The sequence below is a fragment of the Vigna unguiculata genome, chromosome 10 (assembly GCF_037176805.1).
Source record: "Vigna unguiculata cultivar grain cowpea cultivar isolate G323 ecotype 2 chromosome 10, ASM3717680v1, whole genome shotgun sequence".
Taxonomy (NCBI): domain Eukaryota; kingdom Viridiplantae; phylum Streptophyta; class Magnoliopsida; order Fabales; family Fabaceae; genus Vigna; species Vigna unguiculata.
The window spans coordinates 22900049-22909583 of record NC_140801.1 but is presented as its reverse complement, the minus strand read 5'-3'; the positions used below and the strand labels follow the sequence as shown (position 1 = coordinate 22909583).

At 25.1% G+C, this 9535-nt stretch overlaps 1 pseudogene; it reads right to left on the bottom strand.

Moving 5' to 3' along the window:
* Positions 1–6180: 6180 nt before the first annotated feature.
* On the bottom strand, positions 6181–8818 carry LOC114171272 (putative beta-1,4-xylosyltransferase IRX10L; annotated as a pseudogene).
* Between the last annotated feature and the right edge of the window lie 717 nt (positions 8819–9535).

Below are 9535 nucleotides of genomic sequence, written 5' to 3'. Positions count from 1 at the left end.
TGTTAAACTTTTTGCAATTTTTTTATATAAAATATCAATTATTTAATTTGTATATAGTAAAAATTAGTCGAAAATGAAAGAAGTGTGACAAAAAGAAGAAAATTTTCAAATTTCATAACACCAATAATCCTCTTTGACTATTTGAGCAATTTTTATGTGGAAAACATGAATTATTTAAATTGTAAATAGTAGAAAGTAGTAACAAACCATTGAAAATTTGTTACCTAGAGATTGAATTTTATAAATTTCAGAAACTAATCCGATTTGAGTATCTGCCAACCTGTTTGTTATGAAATTTTGAGATCTTTTTGTACATAAAAGTTCAATTATTTGAATTGTAAATAGTTAAAAATAGTAAAAGGAATTAAAAAATATTTACCAGGAGATGGAATTTGTCAAATTTAAGAACACAAATCCTATCCTAGTATTGGCCAACTCGTTACTTGTGAAATTTTTTGCAATTTTTACATATAAAATATCAATTATTTAAATTGTAAAGAGTAAAAATTAGTAAAAAATTAAAAAAAGTGTCACAAAAAGAAGAAAATTTTCAAATTCTATAACACCAACAATCCCTTTGACAATTTGCAACAAGTTTCTTCTGAAATTTTGATCAATCTTTATGAAAAAAACATGATTTATTTAAATTGTAAATAGTAGAAAGTAGTAAAAAACAATTGAAAAATTGTTACCTAGAGATTGAATTTTTTAAATTTAGAAACAAATTGCATTTGAGTATCCGCAAACCTGTTTGTTATGAAATTTTGAGATATTTTTATACAAAATTTTAATTACTTGAATTGTAAATAGTTAAAAATAGTAAAAAGAATTAAAGAAGGGTTACCAGGAGAAGGAATTTGCGAAACTCAAGAACACAAATCCTATCCTAGTATTGGTTAACTTGTTTCTTCTTAAACTTTTTGCAATTTTTTTATATAACATATCAATTATTTAATTTGTATATAGTGGAAATTAGTAAAAAATTAAAGATGTGTGACAAAAAGAAGAAAATTTTCAAATTTCATAACACCAATAATCCTCTTTGAGTATTTGCAACAAGTTTCTCATGAAATTTTGAGCATTTTTTATGTAGAAAACATGAATTATTTAAATTGTAAATAGTAGAAAGTAGTAAAAAACAATTGAGAATTTGTTACCTAGAGATTGAATTTTATAAATTTTAGAAACTAGTCCCATTTGAGTATCTGCCAACCTGTTTGTGATGAAATTTTGAGATCTTTTTGTACATATAAGTTCAATTATTTGAATTGTAAATAGTTAAAAATAGTAAAAAGAATTAAAAAATTGTTACCAGGAGATGGAATTTGTCAAATTTAAGAACACAAATCCTATCCTAGTATTGGCCAACTCGTTACTTGTGAAATTTTTTGCAATTTTTACATATAAAATATCAATTATTTAAATTGTAAAGAGTAAAAATTAGTAACAAATTAAAAAAAGTGTCACAAAAAGAAGAAAATTTTCAAATTCTATAACACCAACAATCCCTTTGACAATTTGCAACAAGTTTCTTCTGAAATTTTGACCAATTTTTATGAAAAAAACATGATTTATTTAAATTGTAAATAGTAGAGAGTAGTAAAAAATAATTGACAAATTGTTACCTAGAGATTGAATTTCTTAAAGTGAGAATCAAATTGAATTTGAGTATCAGCGGACCTATTTGTTATGAAATTTTGAGATATTTTTGTACATAAAATTTTAATTACTTGAATTGTAAATAGTTAAAAATAGTAAAAAGAATTAAAGAAGGGTTACCAGGAGAAGGAATTTGCGAACTCAAGAACACAAATCCTATCCTAGTATTGGTTAACTTGTTTCTTCTTAAACTTTTTGCAATTTTTTTATATAAAATATCAATTATTTAATTTGTATATAGTGGAAATTAGTAAAAAATTAAAGATGTGTGACAAAAAGAAGAAAATTTTCAAATTTCATAACACCAATAATCCTCTTTGACTATTTGCAACAAGTTTCTCATGAAATTTTGAGCATTTTTTATGTAGAAAACATGAATTATTTAAATTGTAGATAGTAGAAAGTAGTAAAAAACAATTGAGAATTTGTTACCTAGAGATTGAATTTTATAAATTTTAGAAACTAATCCCATTTGAGTATCTGCCAACCTGTTTGTGATGAAATTTTGAGATCTTTTTGTACATATAAGTTCAATTATTTGAATTGTAAATAGTTAAAAATAGTAAAAAGAATTAAAAAATTGTTACCAGGAGATGGAATTTGTCAAATTTAAGAACACAAATCCTATCCTAGTATTGGCCAACTCGTTACTTGTGAAATTTTTTGCAATTTTTACATATAAAATATCAATTATTTAAATTGTAAAGAGTAAAAATTAGTAACAAATTAAAAAAAGTGTCACAAAAAGAAGAAAATTTTCAAATTCTATAACACCAACAATCCCTTTGACAATTTGCAACAAGTTTCTTCTGAAATTTTGACCAATTTTTATGAAAAAAACATGATTTATTTAAATTGTAAATAGTAGAAAGTAGTAAAAAATAATTGAAAAATTGTTACCTAGAGATTGAATTTCTTAAAGTGAGAATCAAATTGAATTTGAGTATCAGCGGACCTGTTTGTTATGAAATTTTGAGATATTTTTGTACATAAAATTTTAATTACTTGAATTGTAAATACTTAAAAATAGTAAAAAGAATTAAAAAAGGGTTACCAAGAGATGGAATTTGTCAAATTTAAGAACACAAATCCTATCCTAGTATTGGCCAACTCGTTACTTGTGAAATTGTTAGCAATTTTTTTATATAAAATATCAATTATTTAAATTGTAAAGAGTAAAAATTAGTAAAAAATTACAAAAGTGTCACAAAAAGAAGAAAATTTTCAAATTTCATAACACCAATAATCCCTTTGACAATTTGCAACAAGTTTCTTCTGAAATTTTGAGCAATTTTTATGAAAAAAACATGATTTATTTAAATTTTAAATAGTAGAAAGTAGTAAAAAACAATTGAAAAATCTTTACCTAGAGATTGAATTTTTTAAATTTAGAAACAAATTGCATTTGAGTATCCACGAACCTGTTTGTTATGAAATTTTGAGACTTTTTGTACATAAAACATCAATTAATTGAATTGTAAATAGTTAAAAATAGTGAAAAGAATTAATAAAGGGTTACCAGGAGATGGAATTTTTCAAATTTAAGAACACAAATCCTATCATAGTATTGGCCAACTCGTTACTTGTGAAATTTTTTGCAATTTTTATATATAAAATATCAATTATTTAATTTGTATATAGTAAAAATTAGTAAAAAATTAAAGAAGTGTGATAAAAAGAAGAAAATTTTCAAATATCATAACACCAAGAATCCTCTTTGACTATTTGCAACAAGTTTCTCATGAAATTTTGAGCAATTTTTATGTACAAAACATGAATTATTTAAATTGTAAATAGTAGAAAGTAGTAAAAAACCATTGAAAATTTGTTACCTAGAGATTGAATTTTATAAATTTCAGAAACTAATCCCATTTGAGTATCTGCCAACCTGTTTGTTATGAAATTTTGAGATCTTTTTTTACATATAAGTTCAACTATTTGAATTGTAAATAGTTAAAAATAGTAAAAAGAATTAAAAAATTGTTACCCGGAGATGGAATTTGTCAAATTTAAGAACACAAATCCTATCCTAGTATTGGCCAACTCGTTACTTGCGAAATTTTTAGCAATTTTTATATATAAAATATCAATTATTTAAATTGTAAAGAGTTAAAATTAGTAAAAAATTAAAAAAGTTTCACAAAAAGAAGAAAATTTTCAAATTTCATAATACCAACAAGCATGAGACCCGAGCGTACGCACGGGTCGTGTTTTTGGTTTTTAAAATTTTTGTTTAGAAAACAGATTTTAATATTATTATCAATAAATCAATAATTTAATTTAAAAGTTATAGATGTTATAATTGTCAATTTAGATATATTCAAACGATAAATTCATCTAACAATGATATAATTATATATTTATGTATAATTAATTATTGTTATGTATTATGTGTTATATGTTATGTGTTTTTGAGTAATTTGGAATAATCAATTTGTGATGACATAGATTGTTATTTTGTTTAGATTAAGAAATGTCAGTATGATGTTTTTTAGAAGTTTAATTACAAAACATTGTTTGTAATAATAAGTTTAGAGTTTTAGTCAAGATTAAAGAGTAAAAAATAGGTGTTAATTTTTTTTGTTTTGGATTTTCTTGTTAGATTTCAAAGTTATTTAAAATATATTTGAAATAACTTAATCATGTTTTTTTTTTATATTTTTAATATTTAAAACAGATTTTATTGTTAATATATATAAATTAGTGATTTGAATAATTATTATTGTTATTGGTTTAATTATTTAAATATTATTCTTATTTAATGATTAATTATTCACCCAACTATAAATTTTGGAAATAAAAGAACACATAGTGGGATAATCCTGACAAAATTTTTCAGATATAGATACTTTATTTCAATCCACACCTCTTGAACTGACATAGTTGGAACACTTTTATTGTATTTGAATTTTTTTATTTTTTATCTTAATTTATATTAAAATTAATGTAATATTCTTATATTCAAATAAATAATTATGAGTAATTTTTATATATAAATTTTAATGATATGAGAAAAAGATAAGTAATTAATTATGATTACTTTTTATATAATATATTAAATAAAATTAAAATTTATAATTAAATTTCTAAATTATAAATTATATTAAAATGAAAGGTATTATATGGATTGTTGTTAAATTAAAATGTAGGCATATTATACAATATAACATAAAATTGATGTTTAAATTTTTCAAAAGAAGCATATTTATAGATATAAACCTATAAACAATTTAAAACATTGAAGAAGCATTTGTTTAATAATAATAATAATAATAGTAATAATAATAATAATAATTATAATAATAATAATAATAATATCAATAACAATAATAATAAAAATATTAATAATATTAACTTTACTAAAACTACAAATATTAATAATAATACTATTACTATGATTAATTGAAATAATATTCTAATACAAATAGTGCTAAGACTAATAATCTATAACAATATATAAAGGGGATTCTCCTTTTTGTGTCCACCTTTAAAAATACTAATTTTACCCTTTAAATATAATAATTTATTAAATTTTTAAAAATTGACTGTTATTTTTACAAATATTTTATAAAATCAGCTATTTCTGCTTCTTCTCCACTTCTTTATTTATTAATGGTTATTCTTTCATCTGTTTTGATATATTTCATTTTATTTTTAATAAATATAATTTTAGGTTATTTATTAACTTAATAATATTATAATATTATCACCTACTAATATAATTTCATATTTATTTACACAAACACAGTAACGTTGTGTTTACGCTGGTTAAAAGAGAATTACGTTATGTTATTTTAATAAGTAATATATTTATGGCTGTTTTATTTTTATGAAAAACACTAATCTGTATAGTTAATAAAATATTATAATAAAATTTAACAAAATATTATATTATCACGCTTTATCTATTAAATGCATAATTTATAATATCTTACATAGTATATATCCAGTACCAGATTCTGTTGTATGATTCCATTTATTAGAAGCCAAAAGTACATATTTTAATAATTAATTTATAAAATTTAAAATATCTCAAAGTTGGACAATAAAAATATAAATATAAAACGTAGTACATTTAAATCATAAAACTGTTTTACTAAACTTTAATACGAAATATTTGAAAAAAAAGACTTTGTTGAAGATTCTTACACTCCATCAAATACTTGATAATGCAATAAGTTGCACCACGTCTTTATCTATGGACATCTCTATCTTCAAAATAAGTTTTTCTACCAATGTTTATCTGTAACTGTAGAAGACTTTTCCTAACACTTAATGGAAAATTCAACTTCACATAATAAGGATAACATGCAGTTGAATTAAATATTCTTATGCGGATAAAATCTCAATAACTAATTTTAATTGTGGTCATTTAAATATTAAATAGTGACATCAAAATAAATATGAAATAATAAATTATTATATATATATATATATATATATATATTATTAATATTGAAATAAAAATAAACTATTATCTAAAATAAAAAAGAAAACGGTAACAGCAACAAATACTCCTATCTAAAATATGGCTTCTAGTAAGATAGATGTGAGTATGGTATTCAACTTTGGAACCTCCTCCTCAGCAACAAATACTTCTATCTTTTCTCATGGGATTGCATCAGCAAATGTCATCTACAATAATAACAGGTATGCAACTAAATATCATAGCCTCTACCAATCTTAGGCTCCAACGGGTCCATCCAAGTGGGTATACGCAAAACACAGCTACTGCATGTCCTTAAAGTACGTGGTTGGATGCTTAGTGGAGACATCAAATAGAGGACTGTCCTTAAAAGTTCTCCTACACTGCTACTCTTGCACCTCTGCAAGATTACACAACATGGCCCGTTTATAGTTAGTCCAAATTACAATAGTTATATGAATCAAAGTCCCTAGTCATTGCATCTTTTATAAGAAAATGTAAATCAGATTTCTTATGCAGCTATGATATAGAAGAAATAAAAGGCTACACACTCGGACATTCTTGTTTAAACTTGTAATAAGGCCTACCTTGCATAATAACCACCTTCAGAGTCATTGCCAACATCATAAAAGTCATCGAAAATACACAAAAATGACCTAGGAGTCTTATTAGGAATTAGGTGGGTGTGGATTTTCTTGGTGAAAAGTATGGAGAAATGGTATTTGAGCCCTCTTTCAGGCATATGTGATTCCTCTGTCCAAAGGTTTGAACCAATGTAGCACGCTTTAGCAGTTAAAGAATCCCCTCTTTCAATTGCCTTCTCTTCCATATACAAATTAATATAAATATATAATAAAAGTGGTATAAATAATGAATGTTGAAAATAATGCACAAAATTTGTACCTCGTAATGAAAACATGCCCCAAAATTTTGAGGAACCACAAAGAAGTGATGTGCCCCCTATGTGAGCCTTCAATAAGGTCAGTTGGAAGAAATAAGCTTTATGGCACTTCTTATCATTTGTGGTCATTGTATACAGGGGTATAAAACCTCTTCTAGATTAAAGTTTCAACAGGGCCAGATAAGAGAAACCGGTGATTAAAGATTTTAGTTGCAAACATATGGTTGAGGCATCTTGGATCTTTTTGCAGAATTTTCTTATTATACTTACTTGGAAGTTCATATACAAAAACCTTCAATCTCACCATGGGATTATCTTCCAATACATCATCAACACTACCTACAGTTGGTTTAACCACAACATGCTTATAACCTCACAAATTTAAAAAGTGTATTAGATTTCAATATATCTCTAGAAATATAATTGTTTAATATAATTAATTGAGAAAGTACAAATAAAACTCTGACCGTGTATAATTGCATATATGAAGCAGCATAAATCTAGATACTGAATAAGAGCTTAGTTTATAAGTTTCATTAAACCATGTGGTTTCAAACTATTTTAATCCAATACACATAAAACATGAGAAAATATGACCAAATCAATTGAAAAGCCTCACATTCAACTACCACATATTTCCAGCTTATTTATTCAAAGAAAATAGTTAGTTGCATTTTATGGCCAACCCTTTTATTTTAATCCCATTTCTGGATGAAATCCACTATGGTTTACCATGCTAAATTCTCTCTCCCTATAGCAATTATCTAAGATTTAAATAGACATCGTTAACCTGCTTCACATTTTATTTATTTCTTATTATTGGTGTAGGATATTCATTAAATAGTAAATATTCACAGTTTTGAAATATTCTCATTTAAAACACAACACTTTTAGTTTCAAGTATACTGCATAATTGCCCATTGATCTTTATTTATACCTCTCTTCTCTTATTTGATCTCCTTCCCAAACCCCAAACCCAAACAAATCCTTCCTTAAGAGTTACACATGCATTGAAATGAGGAAATGTTCTAGCCACGTAATCTAAAAAGTAAGCTTTTTGCCACAAATGCAGACAACAATATCCAAGAGGCCTTTCTACTTCAAGTGGTATTTTTTGATTCCAATATATTTTATTGAAGTAAATATTAATAAAAATAAATGTTTAGCACAAATTTTGGCAGCAAGTAGAAGAAAGTTTTCCTACTCTCTCCAAGCATGAAAAAAAAATTGAAGCCTTGTCTACCAATTTTACAAAAAGTTTCCATACTACATTTCAAAAACTAAAAAAGTAAGGACCAGTGTTGTACCTCTGAAAAAAATTGTCAGCGAGAATTATTTCCTATGTCTCCTTGAACTTCTTTCTAACATCCAAATTTAGGTCCTCGAGCTTTGAGCAGGGCTCAAACTCATTTGCAATATCCCTCACCGTACTAATGATAATAAAATAAGCAGTACATTATAAAGATACATAATGGATATTTTAAGTCATACATTACGAAGACATAATTGATAATATAAATCATATGCAATATCCTTCATCTTCCTGAAAAATGTTTGTGCAAATATAATGACTATTTCACTCTTCACCGAATACAATACAATACCTTTTTCTCAGATGGTATAGCTACCCCATTTGTTGCATTAGATGACCCCGTCCTATAATGAGTACTTGAAATATCAGATCCATCAAACAGAAAGAAGAAAAGAAGAACAACCAAGAAGCAACTAAAAAGTTAATAAATTAAATAAATAGAAAGAAAAGTACATTCATCAAATGAAACAATAAATCGTAACATGTACCTTCTATGTGCTATTTTAACAACAAACACCATCTCCCCAGCATTTCAAACGACTACAGAAAAAGAAAAAAATAAGCACACAGATAAATGAAACGCCTTTTCTTGAAGAGACATAAAAAAAAGGTTTTCTGCAAAGATCAAACATTTGAAAGCAAAATACATAAAACCCAAACCAAGATATGATATAGTTGTAAAATTGTAAAATGGTAAAGACAGAATTGGGAGACATGAAGCATAGAGAACAACACCATCAAGAAAAACATGTACAAAAATCAAGACAGAAACATAGACATCTTCATTTCAGTCATACTTTTTCTTCAATCCACAACCATACACATTACAAAAAATCTTACCCTTTATTCAATCTACAACCATAGACATCGAAAAAGCAACTAAACACACAATAATGATATTAAAAACAAAAAATAGTAAATATACTTCATGAAAACAAAAGGTTTAGGTTTTTCTTCAAAACAATGAAAAAACAAAAGGTTTAGGCTTTTCTTCAAAACAATGAAAAAAGAAGAAGTAGGAAACAAAAGTAGAAGAAGACCATGAAGGAGGAGAAAGAAAACTCAAGCTACTGACTTTAACCAACTATTAAAACGTACTAATCCAGAGGACACCATCTTCATCACAAAAAACCTAAAAAAAAAAATAAACCTTTCATGAAAAAAAGAAGAAGGAACACATAAGAATTAAAAGAAAAATAAATAACACCATAAAAAATAACAGAGAAATCTGAACATA